The sequence below is a fragment of the Hyperoodon ampullatus genome (assembly GCF_949752795.1).
Source record: "Hyperoodon ampullatus genome assembly, chromosome: 17".
Lineage (NCBI taxonomy): Eukaryota > Metazoa > Chordata > Mammalia > Artiodactyla > Ziphiidae > Hyperoodon > Hyperoodon ampullatus.
Window position 1 is genome coordinate 58,977,267 of NC_136930.1, and position 13,661 is coordinate 58,990,927.

A 13,661-nucleotide genomic window follows, 5' to 3' on the forward strand; every position below is an offset into this window, starting at 1 on the left:
ATTGAGGAAGTATAGCTCATTAAAGGAAATGTAATTGCCTATTACCAGAGGGGGAAAGGGATGCTAAAGGGATCTAGGTGGCAAGCAGCACTATTTACAATAGCCAAGATATGGAAACAACCTAAATGTCCATTGACAGAGGAATGGATAAAGACGATGTGGTGTATATATATATATATATATATATATATATATATATATATATATACAATGGAATATTACTCAGCCATAAAAAGGAATGAAATAATGCCATTTGCAGCAACGTGGATGGACCTAGAAATTATCATACTAAGCGAAGTAAATCAGAAAGAGAAAGACAAATGCCATATGATATCCCTTATATGCGGAATTTGAAATAGAAGACAAATCAACATGTCTGTGAAACAAAAACATACTCACAGTTATAGAGAACAGACTTGTAGTTGCCAAGGGGTGGGGGGGGAGAGGGGAGGGAAGGACTGGGAGTTTGGGATTAGCAGAGGCAAACTAGTATATATAGGATGGATAAACAACAAGGTCCTACTGTAGAGCACTGGGAACTATATTCAATGTTCTGTGAAAAACAATAATGGAAAAGAATTTGAAAAAGAGTATATATGTATATATGTATAACTGAGTCACTTTGCTATACAGAAGTTAACACAACATTGTAAATCAACTATACTTCAATAAAATTTTTAAAAAAGGATCTAGGTGGCAGAAAATTATGATGGTCTAGTCATAGCTTCACTGACGATGGAAATCAAATCCTGATTTTTGTTGCTGGTTTTGGTCTCTATGCCGGGGAGCACATATCTGATTGGGCAATCGTGGATCACATGGTCACTCCTTAGCCAAGGAACATTAACCTTTGTATCAATGAGGGAAAGGCAGTTCCTTAAAAGCAAAATTAGGCTGCTGGTACCAGGAGGAGGGACAACGGATGCTGAATGGTCCTGCAAAGACCTAGGTAGTAAGGTGCTCAGGTAGAATCTGTCTCTGCCACAGCTGTCCGGGATCCCCATACCTAGGGTGATGTAAAACAGTGCTGCACAACCTCTTCACAGCCTATTTTCAAACACTTCTGTTTGCATTGAAAGGATTAAAAGGCACAAACCAAGGTTAAAGTGTCCAGAAGTCATTACAACGCAAACACTACGACAGGATCAGAGGTACCACACACTTTCCTGGCCTGTCCCTCAGGCCCTGGCCCCCATCTGGGTGAGACTGTTTACTTCCCCGAGAGAGTGCCCTTTTATTCTCACAAGATAAAGTTGACTTTTGTCCCAGTACAGAAACTTTTTGTGAGTTTAATCCTATGCTACACCTCCTCCCTCTTACAGCTCTTCATCAAATCCCACGACCCTCTCAACCCAAGGTTCCACTTGGCAGAATTGCTAAGACAAAAACAACACTAGGGAATGATTCCTTGTATTCCTTGTGTGTATTATGTGTAGGTTCTGCTTTAAGACTTCACGTGTATTATCTCATTTACTGCACAATGTGGGATTTTGTGCTGGTCAATTTTAGCTAAGCTGGAACTTCATTTCCTGGAGTCCTTTGCTTATAGAGTTCCAGGTCAAGATTGGCCACAAGAAAGATTTGGGTGAGATTTGGTGAGGTCCAAGTGAAGCAGCAGCCACTGTGCTCTGTCATCATTGATTAAAGGTGATGAGGGTTAGAGGCAGAGGTGCTGGTGGATTCCAGTCTATTCTTGATTTTTCCTCTTCCATGCCAGCTCTCCATCCCAACTGCTGGCCCTGTTGACCAAAAGAGACCACAGGCTAGGGTTGCCAGATTTAGCAAATAAAAATACAGGGAGGTCGAGCTACATTTGGATTTCATATAAGCAGCAATTTTTAAAAAAGGTTTAAGTATTGATATGTCCCATACAATATTTGGGACATACTTATACCAAAAAGTTATTTGTTGCTTATCTGAAATTCAAATTTAACTGGGCATCCTGCAGTTTACCTGGTAAACTGTCATAGGCCTACCTCAAGCGTCACTCCTAGAACTCATAGAGGCAGCAGCCACAAAGAGTCAACGACCTCCCATAGACTTTTTTTGCGGTACGTGGGCCTCTCACTGTTGTGGCCTCTCCCGCTGCAGAGCACAGGCTCCGGACGCGCAGGCCCAGCAGCCATGGCTCACGGGCCCAGCTGCTCCACGGCATGTGGGATCTTCCCGGACCGGGGCACGAACCCGTGTCCCCTGTATCGGTAGGCGGACTCTCAACCACTGCGCCACCAGGGAAGCCCCTCCCATAGACTTTTATCAGCTGGAGGTGCCCAGCTTCTGGAAAACTCCTCCTCATTCACCCAAGCTGGGGAAGCTGGTTAACAACTTTTTTCTGATCTTTTCCGACCTTTATTCCCCTAATTCTTCCCACGGTGTGTAACAGTTCCTGCAGTGCAGTCTTTATTCCATAGCACTCACTGGAACCTACTCCCTGATTAAATGCTAACACTCATTCTGACATTAGGAGGAAGGTGCTATTATTATTCCTTTTCGACAGGAAGAGAAACTGTGACATGACACAAAGAGGTAAAGGTACTTGCCCAAAGTCACACACCTGCTGAGCGGTGGAAGTGGGATTTAAACCCAGGCATTTTGATTGAATAGCTGCCTTAATTACCATAATTTATTGTCACAGCAGAATTTTTATATAGAGAGAAGTATTATATAATTTCCTTAAAGGTATATATAGACAGATACAATATATATCATGCACATTTAGTATACATCATATATACATACAAAATATAGAATATATAGCCTATATGACAGATAGCATGCATTTCAAATATTATATTTCACATGCATACACACTATGTAACTAATTAGATATAGATACAGATATTCAGCTTATATAGAGAATTTAGCTCCAAAACTTCATAGAAACTGATTTTTCAACTCTTTTCACTGGTGGATATCAAAATGCCACCTGTGTATAATTGAAAACATACATACACATGTACATACTGTCAACTGTATACATTTGGTATTTTGACATCCATTAGTAACAACAGTTGAAAAACCAGTTTCTATAAAATTGTAGAGCTACACTGTCACTTTTTGTTTAACAAAAAGGAATGAGTGAAACTGGTTTTTCGGGTAATACTGGTGACTACTGGTGACTCCAAAAAAGAAAGAAAAAGACTGAGCTCATTAATGTTCAAATTAGGATGCGTTGGAATTGAGGTTAATACGTACTTGGCGTGGGAGTATCCCTGAGACAGTTTCAGGCTGTGAAACAAATCCAGTGTTTAGAAGAAAATGATAGATAATTCTACTTAATGAGTACACAGACTAATTATTGTAATGAAATATGTTTAATTAAAAATAAGTCTGGGGCTTCCCTGGTGGCGCAGTGGTTGAGAGTCTGCCTACCGATGCAGGGGACACGGGTTCGTGCCCCGGTCCGGGAGGATCCCACATGCCGCGGAGCAGCTGGGCCCGTGAGCCATGGCCGCGGGGCCTGCGCATCCGGAGGCTGTGCTCCGCAACGGGAGAGGCCACAACAGTGAGAGGCCCGTGTACCACAAAAAAAAAAAAGAAGGAGAAGAAGAAGTCTGCTTTCTAATAATTATACTGACTGTACACCACTTTGGAAAACCACAAAGATTGATAAAGACAATACACATAAAGGTTGCAGGGAAAGTTTACACAAGGAGGGTAAATAAGTGTGTTTATAACTGTCATTTAAAGTTAGCATTCTATATAGCACTCCTAGGCTCTTTTAATATACTTTAAGGCAATGCTCAGTTGAACAGAGAAAAGAGTACTTGGAAATAAAAGAAAGTTGTACAAATATCATTTTAGTACACTTTAATGTGACTTTGGAGAAAATACATTTTCATACACATTTGTAGAAAAGTGTGAAATTCTAAGACTTTTCATCCAGGATATTGGTGCTAAAATCCATTCATGGAATCAAAAGATCAACCAAGCCCTTACAGCTCCAATTTGCGGTGGGACTTAGGAATAAGGTATAAGCACATTTTCATGCCTACTTCAGTCCCAGCACCACTGATGGCTCAGTGGACAGAGTGTACTTACTTAAAGCAGCTGGAGGAGAGTAGAACTGGGAGTTTTGATCCAGGGCTACAGAAATGTGACCCCTTCCACCTCTGATTCCTATGAGTATATAATAGTGTGCATGTCTGAGTGTTGGAGTATGGGTAGTGTTATCAGACATAGCTTCAAGAAAATTTTAATCTGGAGGATAATCCATCATGATTCATTTCCTGGGCATTTTCTGCCCTTGAACCACCCACTTCTCTTGCCTCTTCCTGAATGGTGGGATAGAAGCAGTATTGTTCTGGAATCAGTGGTGTGCTGGGGCCATATACCTGCTATACCTGCTCATCAGAGCTGACTGCCAATTTTTGAAGAAACTTGCAGGCTGCTTATTACATATAGCCATAATTAAAATTTAACTTATGTAAACTTACAGGTAGATAAATTATGCTAGAAATACAGGTAACAAATACTCAACAATTCCTAATTATTTGGCTATTTTTTATTATCTGTGCTCTTGAGATTACCTCCACCTATCATACCTGTACAGTGAATATACAATGTGCTGCTGCACACCTCTTTATAACTCCACTTTCAGTGATTTCACGTTGGTAATTTGAAGTTGACTCCGGCAGAAATATTTGCACCATGGAAATCAGCATGTGCTACAAATCAGAGCTCCCCTCTGCCCTGGATGTTTGTTAAACACTTACCAGCACACTGGCTAGAGGCCATTCTGGGAACTAAGTCATGATGAAAAAAGCCTGCATTTGGAGGGTGGCACTTGAGCTCTGGTTGCTGTGTGGAGAGGAAGAAAGTGATAACAGGTGAGTCTGCAGAAGAAACCAGATGTGATCTAAATCTGTTGTCATTCTGCAGAAGCTAGGTAGAGAGAAATCAGAATCCTGGCTAGGAGCTGTTGAAATGAGAACTTAGAAAAGCAAAAAAAGCAAGAAGGTCTAAAGAATTGGGTGGGTGGTGAAACCACAGAAAAATGATTGAACTAAGTAGATTAGCAGGTTTTATAAGGTGGATCCGAGGCACAGACAGGGAGGAAGCATTAAAAGGCAGGGAACAGTGATCTCCACATTTACCCTACATCATTTCGAACAAAACCCTATTTTTCTGAAATTCTCTCTTCCTTCTCTATTCAAAGCTCTTAAACCTTCAGTGTTTGACCTCACATTAAAAAAGAAAGAAGCCAGATTAAAACAATTTTCATGAAGGTGTCATTAACATTCTTCAATACTAGAGCAGATGTTACACACACACACTCATGAATACACACCTCTGTACTCACACACACCCCACATACAGGTCAGCTAGAAAGCATTCACTGGGAAAAACTATTGGATATAGAATTAGTGGCATATAGTTAGGTTCCCAGTTGATTATTCATTACAACAAGCCCAGATATGACTCAGACGACTCTAAACCTTGAGCCGTGAACTTGTAAGCTGCATGAATAGCACTGGCTTTTATACATTTTTAACTTTTAAGCACTGATTCTTCCCTGGTATGTTTCCCCGCTGCAGTGGTGCAGAAACTTAGCTTCAACTGTATCCTGCCTGTTTAGTATTTATGGGGGGTGGGAAACAGTCTCTGCTCCGGGTGCTGGGGTCCAGACCTTACAGTTCCAGGTATATGACACACCAAACTAGCAGTAGGAGTTTCAATATCAGGTTTATGCCTGGGAAAGCATCAGTCAACCCTTCAACCAAAGGTTGAAGCCCAAACCTTGCATTTGACTAGGATTGCTCACCCTAAGAACTGAGGTGTCACCAGCTACTATGGAGTTTGCAGGGGGCCAGCTCCTTTCTTGGGAGGCTAGTCTGCAGAGTACTGTTCTTAGACTCATTTATCCTTATTTCTCATTGCCATATAGCCTGGAATATAAGAGATTCTGGGAATGTAAAAGATGAGTTCATCAACACATTAATTAGTCTCTATTGTACGGAAACTCAAGGATTTTTTTTAAAGAAGAAAGGTCTTCTGCTGCCTATTTCCTAGTCATTTTAGAATATCCCATCCTCCTACCAGAACGATTATTAGCAAATTAATACCCTTTTATGAACACCTAGAACAAGAATAAAAGATTTTTTTCCCCAAGTGCCAACTTCTGATTTATCACTGATGTCTGTCACGGGTACCAGGTAGTAGGTAGTATAACACGTGCCAAATATTTGTCATGTTACCTAACTTTTCTGTCAATTGTTTTTCCTCACTTCAAAAAAGGCATCTGTTTGTCTCCTTAAAAACCGCAAGCTACAGATTTCTGCTATAATCTTTCAAAGGGCTATGCCTTCATATGTACAATAATTAGAGGAAAATTAGCTTAATAGGCTATATCTATCCTTAGATAATTTTTTAGTAAGGTCTAAGATTTGAAGAACATTGATGGCACAAATTCGCTGGGGAAATATTTCTTTCCCACTTCTGTGTGCTGAGTTGCTCAATGCAAAACTGGCCGTTCAAAATGGTTTTATTGGGGTTTTTTTCTCTAAAATATTGGCAACCCTGTTCTCTCTTTGTAAACATTAACCCATTTCTCTACTTTATGGACTGTAAAGTCATTTTCTATTGGAGAAATTTAAACAGTTACCAAAATGAAGAACCAACATTATATATATATATATTTCGGGAATAATTTCTATGATGCATACATTATTACTAATGATGTTTAGTACTTAATAGCGGCTTACTATGTGTCAAGTACTACAATAAATGCTGTACATATATCAGTCAATCTGCAGAATAATACTGTCGCCCCATAGAAGTGTAGTTAAAAACATAAAGACCAGGGACTAATGATAATAAATGACATTCTGTAAAATATAAAATTAGAATATTTTCCCATAAGTTTAATAAATTTGTATACCCTCCACCATGCTTAGCAAAATAATTGAGCGCTCACTACATATTTATTAGATCATCATATTTGTAAGCATTCTACAATTAGAAATCATATCTTCTATTTCATTTTACCTCACAATAACCTCAAAGGTAGATAAATACAGGAAAATAACCCACATTTTATGGATGAGGAATGAGCCTCAGGAAAGTTAATTGATTTGTCCAAGATAAGCAAGTCTTTTCACTCCAAAGTTTTCTAATTTTACTTCCTCACCCCACTGCTTGCCCATTTATTGTTGGATGGTTTCAACATTTGAGTGTCAATTTATTCTTCACCTAGAACCCTGAGTTACGTCTTTAAAGCTTGTGCTTCATAAGTTTAGTCCTGTGCTCTAACCTTGCACTGTCCTTATAGAGTTATTAGGATAAAGTTCATAGACTTAAGCATGGCCTAGAAGGCCCTGGAAAGAAACCAGACCTTTCCCTAACTCCCTGACTTCATCTCAAAGTCTGTGGATTTCACTCAGTTTCTGAACCCCGGCTCCTTCTCTCCTTCTTGAAGGAAGGTCTTCACATATGCTCTTCCCTTTGTTTCTAACAACACTTTTCTCCTCCACCCTTAGGTCAAGCCAGCTTTTATTCAGCTTTCAGGTTTATGATTAAGTCACTTACTCATCAAAGGTTTCCCCAACTTCCCACATTAGAAGACTCTATAATTTACTTGCATACACTCAATATATAAAGAAAACATTTTTCAAGGTCTTTTGGGCTGTGCTGTAGATGAACCAATTCCCTATTTGGTCAATTTCCTGAAGTATGAGTTATAGTGAGAGAGAGAGCCCGCCTCCCATTATGGAACCCTCACGTTCTTAGATTTCCTTTCAGCTAGAGTGCAGATGAATGGACTAGGTTTAGCAAATTATATACATCTGCTTCCAGGTTCAAATGAGAAGCTAGTAACTCAAAGAAGCATAAACAAAAGAGGATTTATTCCAAAGTGGCGAGAGTGGCTATGCTGACATCCAGTTTTGAGGGTTCACAGAGGCATCAATAGCATTGGTGCTGATGGTAGAATCCTTGATCCAGTTCTGCCAATGTAAGGCGTGCCAAGTCATGGATTCCAGTGATTAATGGAGTCGCAAGTAGTGCCCTCACTGGACTAGGTCTGCAGCTTAATTTGGGGCATGGCTTTGGCTATGCATCCACCTTTATTCCCATCCACTTTCTGAGAGTGGTTTCCCAAGCTTCCTGCCAGATCTATAAACTATCACATCTTTTCGATAAATTCTATTTCTGTTTAAGTCAGCCAGGTTCATTTTCTGTTGCTTGCAGCTTAGGACCCTGAAAAAACATTTTTGTTCTTTATAGCCTTATGATTTAAAATAAATACTTATTGGGGCTTCCCTGGTGGCGCAGTGGTTGAGAATCTGCCTGCTAATGCAGGGGACACGGGTTCAAGCCCTGGTCTGGGAAGATCCCACATGCCACAGAGCAACTAGGTCCGTGAGCCACAACTACTGAGCCTGCGTGTCTGGAGCCTGTGCTCGGCAACAAGAGAGGCCGCGATAGTGAGAGGCCCACGCACCGCGATGAAGAGTGGCCCCCGCTTGCCACAACTAGAGAAAGCCCTCACACAGAAACGAAGACCCAACACAGTCAAAAAAAATAAAAATAAAAATAAAAATAAATAAATAAATAAATACTTATTTCAGTGATGTCTGCCTCCTCCACTGAACTCTAAGTTTGAAGAAGACTTGTATTCCATCTATTGTATGTGTCACTGCATCCCTAGTGCCTAGCTTGGGTTGGTCACATAGTAAATAGACAATAAATTTGCTGAATGAAAGAGTGACTTAACATGTGCAAAGCACTGTGCCTAAATGATAGAGAGGGTAGGAGACAGTAGGGCATACAAAGGAAAATCACAAACATGATCCTCGATAGGAAAGATATATTTATAATGAATTAATGTGTGTGCATACACAGACATCTATCTATGAATGTGCATGTGTGCATATGTATATGTATATGAACTAATGAATGATGATTACATAAGATAGAACATGAAAGATGTTGGAAAGATAGGTCAAAAGGAGAACTGAAGGCATTGTGAAAGATCTGACTTTCAGGAAGAAGCTTGAAGCATAGATTCAAATGTTGTAGGAGGGATTATTCAAGGAACTGGACAATCGGAGGTGTGAACAAAGGCACAGAGGTTGGAATATACAGAGTTATAAGCAATTTGCCATTTACCTAGAATTTGCATCACTTATTTTTTAAACTTTGTTATACAGTGCACAAATATTTAGGAGTTTTAAGTCCTCATGATAAATTGACCCTTCTATCATTATGAAATAACCCTCTTTAGTTCTGATAACTTTTTTGGCATTGAAACCTATTTAATCTGATATTAAAATAGACCCTCAGGTTTTCTTCTGATTACTCTTACTATGGTGTGCTTATTATACAATATTATTGAAAAGCATTTTTACTGCAAATAGAATTTTAGGTTGACAGTTTGTTGTTTTTTTTCCCTATCTCTTTTTTTTCTTTTAGTAGCTTACGGGTGGTGTTGTACTCTCTTCTTGCTTGCATTGCTTCCAATGAGAAGTCTGAAAGTTTCCATTCTTTGTTTCTCTGTACGTCATGTGTCTTTTAGTCTGATTAGTTGGAAGATTTTCTTTTTTAAAAAAATTTATTTATTTTTATTTTATTTATTTTTGGCTGCGTTGGGTCTTTGTTGTTGCACTTGGGCTTTCTCTAGTGGCGGTGAACGGTCCTACTCTTCGTTGAGCGGGCTTCTCATTGTGGTGGCTTCTCTTGTTGCGGAGCACGGGCTGTAGGCACACAAACTTCAGTAGTTGTGGCACGTGGGCTCAGTAGCTGTGGCTCTCGGGCTCTAGAGTGCAGGCTCATTTGTTGTGGCGCATGGGCTTAGTTGCTCCGCGGCATGTGGGATCTTCCCAGACCAGGGCTTGAACCTGTGTCCCCTGCATTGGTAGGTGGATTCTTAACCACTGTGCCACTAGGGAAGGCCTGAAGATTTTCTCTTTATTATTGTTTTTAAGAAATTTGATTATTATTTTTTTTTGTAGATTTTTTCATGTTTCTAATTCCTGGGGTTCACTGAATTTATTAGATTGAATTTATTAGATCTGAAACTAATTACAAATATATTAAAACTTTTGAGAATATCACACTGCTCACTATGCTGTTCATTTTTTAGTCTTTTTATTTTACTCAGTGTGTTTCATTTTATGTTCTATTTCTACGTCTTCATATTAACTGATATTCCCTTCTGTGTCCAAACTGCTGCTAATCCTCTGCAAGGTATTTTTCATCACAGACACTGTAGTTACCATATCTAGAAGTTCAGTTTGGGTCCTTTTTACATGACATGCTCAATCTCACTCTATTTTTTTTTTTTTTTTTTTTTTTTGCGGTACGCGGGCCTCTCCCTGCTGTGGCCTCTCCCATTGTGGAGCACAGGCTCCGGACGCGCAGGCTCAGTGGCCATGGTTCACGGGCTCAGCCGCTCCACGGCATGTGGGATCTTCCCGGACAGGGGCACGAACCTCTGTCCCCTGCATCGGCAGGTGGACTCTCAACCACTGTGCCACCAGGGAAGCCCTCACTCCATTTTTTAAAATATGGAATACATTTATAATAATTGTCGTGATGTTCTTTCTACTAATATAATCATCTGTATCATTTCTTGGTCTGTTTATCTGTTTATCTATGGTGGATTCTTATCCTAGAGTGTAGCTAAGGGGTATGAGACAAGTGAAAATATAATATCAATTTAGTGAAGCAAGTGTTCTACGTGGAGTGAGCACATCAAGTTAGGGAAACACGTTGGGTGGGAGGGGACCCTACATAATCTTCAGTAGCCAGAGAAATGCTGCCATAATGAATTTGCCTTTAAGACCCAAAGGAATTATCCAGAAAATAGATATGGGGTAGCATGGTAAGAAGAAAGCATGTTCCATTAGAGGGAAGACAATGTGTAAAGGTCTGGAGGCAGGAGAGTTATTGGAACTGGAGGTGGATTAACAGGTCTGGTGGAGGTAAGACAGTGCATCAGAAGCTATACCCCAGAAATACCTTGAATGCATTCCAGGGTGTTTGAAATGGATCCTGAGACAGTAGGGAATCCTAGAGGAGTTTTAAGTAGAGGTGTGATTGCAATCAACTTTGTGTTTAGAAATCATTCTGATGACAGTGTAGAAAATACAAGAGAGGGAAACAAGACTGCTAAAGTATTCATCATGAGAAGGAATAGCATCCTGAGATAGAGTGAGAACATGGGAATGGAGAGATCCCAATGGATATATCCTGGAGAATAAGATGGTAGGACTGCCAGACCTTATAACTGGTTAAATATGTGACCATCAAGGGAAACACCCAGATGTTTGTGTTGGATAACTGGATTCATGGTCCTGTTTTCAATGAAACAGGATTACTGTTAGATATCCTAAAACTCCTTGTAAAGTAAGAGAAAGTAGGGAAGGTTGGAATGGCTTAGATTTGTTTTCATACATTGAACATATTGTCTACTTGTGCCAAGCACAAAGACAGGCACAGTGAAAGAAGGTATGGGTTAATAAGTGAGAAAAATAGCGGGGAGGGATGGTGGAGGAAATTGATACCTCAGAATCCCTAAGTCAAGATTAGATAACATGAATTAATAATGGAAACAAAAGTCTTAATTATGACATTTTTTCAGCCCCCCTGGGCAGTGTGAGAGTAGAATCAAAGAGCAGATGCAGATGATGGATTGAATCCATGATGCAGAATATGGGGCAGTGTGGATAAATTTATAGTAAAGTATAAAATGGGAGGCAATATCTGGGACTATTACAGTGTGGATAAATTTATAGTAAAGTATAAAATGGGAGGCAATATCTGGGACTATTACACGTATCTCTAAAATGCATTCTCATAAGTACAGGATGGATAGAAACCAGAAAAGCCAGAATGGGGCCAATGAGAGAATTAGGAGGGAATGAAAGGCTGGAGGCCAAGGGACTGAGAAAGGAAGAAGAGTTAGATGGACAGAAGATGTCAGCATTCAAGGGAATAGTGCTGGTGAAGTGCCAAGCAATAAGGTGGGTCCAGATGTGATTTCAGCTCATTGAAGGAAGCAAGTGGCTATAAGGCAAAATTGTTGAAAATGTCATGAATAGGAATGATGACATTCCAAAAAATGGGGTCCAAAGGAAGTCTGTGAGCAAGGTAAAGGTCATGTTGAAAGTCAGTAAACCACGGAAACAGGATGGGGAAAGAGCAGAAAAGTGAAACTGTGAAGAGCTCACAGTCGACTGTGTGGAGGAAGAGAGAGCTATGGGATGAGTGCTTTTCTTTGTTTGATTCCAGAGCCGTTGCCGTCCATTAGAAGGAAATTGGTATCATCAAGAGTAAACAGGTTTTGGGGGCTTCCCTGGTGGCACAGTGGTTGAGAATCTGCCTGCCAATGCAGGGGACACGGGTTTCAGCCCTGGCCTGGGAAGATCCCACATGTCGCAGAGCAACTGGGTCCGTGAGCCACAACTACCGAGCCTGCGTGTCTGGAGCCTGTGCTCCGCAACAAGAGAGGCCGCAATAGTGAGAGGCCCGTGTACAGCAATGAAGAGTCGCCCCCGCTCGCCGCAACTAGAGAAAGCCCTCGCACAGAAACGAAGACCCAACACAGCTAAGAAAAAAAAAAAAAGAGTTAAACAGGTTTTGGTAGTGGTCATGAGAGTGGAAAATCATTCTAGAGAGGAATGCATTTTTATTATTGTAACATTTTTAAATAATATGTTACAATAATAGGAGAGTCCTCAACGATATTTTTTTTAATCCACTGGTCATCGTGGAAGCAGGTAGAAAGCAGGTAGAGTCGGGGATGTTGGGGGATGCATGGTGCAGCAAGGAGGGTGCTGGAAGGGACACAGTGAAGTTTTCCCCTTGGTGGTAATTTTTAAGACAAGCACAGTTGAGGCTTTTCTGAGTCACTGAGCACCTCTGGGAACTTCAAAGTCATTGTAGGCTTATTCATTGAAATTCTGGGGGTCCATCAGTATAGCTGCGCATCTTCAGGGTAAAGAACTTGAAGAGGTCTTCCTTTTGGATGTACTTTGTTTATTGAGAGCTGTTGGGCAGAAAATAAAATAAAATAAAACAATCACGAAAGATCATTCCCTGACAATCTGGATCGAAACACAGAGAGGGTTCATTGATCAACAAATGAAATTTCCTATTAAATAAATACCACACATTAAATGTCAAGAAGTAATGATTTTTAGAGGTGGGGAAGATCAGAGACTTACACAAAACATTTCACTCACACCCTGTTTTGTGGTATCTACCCTGATGCTGCCACCACACCTATGAGTTTCGCTTATTAAAATAATAAAGAGATAGAATGACTAAAATCTGATGACCAACACGTACAGCTAAACACAGTTCTTCAAAGGCTAAACCTGAGAGACAAGATTAGTATTCAACTTGGAGAATGTCTGGTGATGTTGCCTAATACTTTTTCCAACCTGCTCTACATGTGTATGCTGCTGTGTGTAGTTTTGCTTATTTTCAGCTGATCTTTGAGAAAATTAATCTCATCTCCTTTATTTCACTTATTAAATGTTGACGTTAAAACCAAACATAAAATGGTGATAAACTGGGGCAGGGAATCCAAACGATACACAGAATCCTTAAAAAAAAAATCTGCCTTTTAAGCGATTAAAAGACAACAGCAATTCGTAAGTTTCAGACAGGTGAAACCAATAAGTAAAGTTTTATGTGGAAAATATAACCTATGCAAC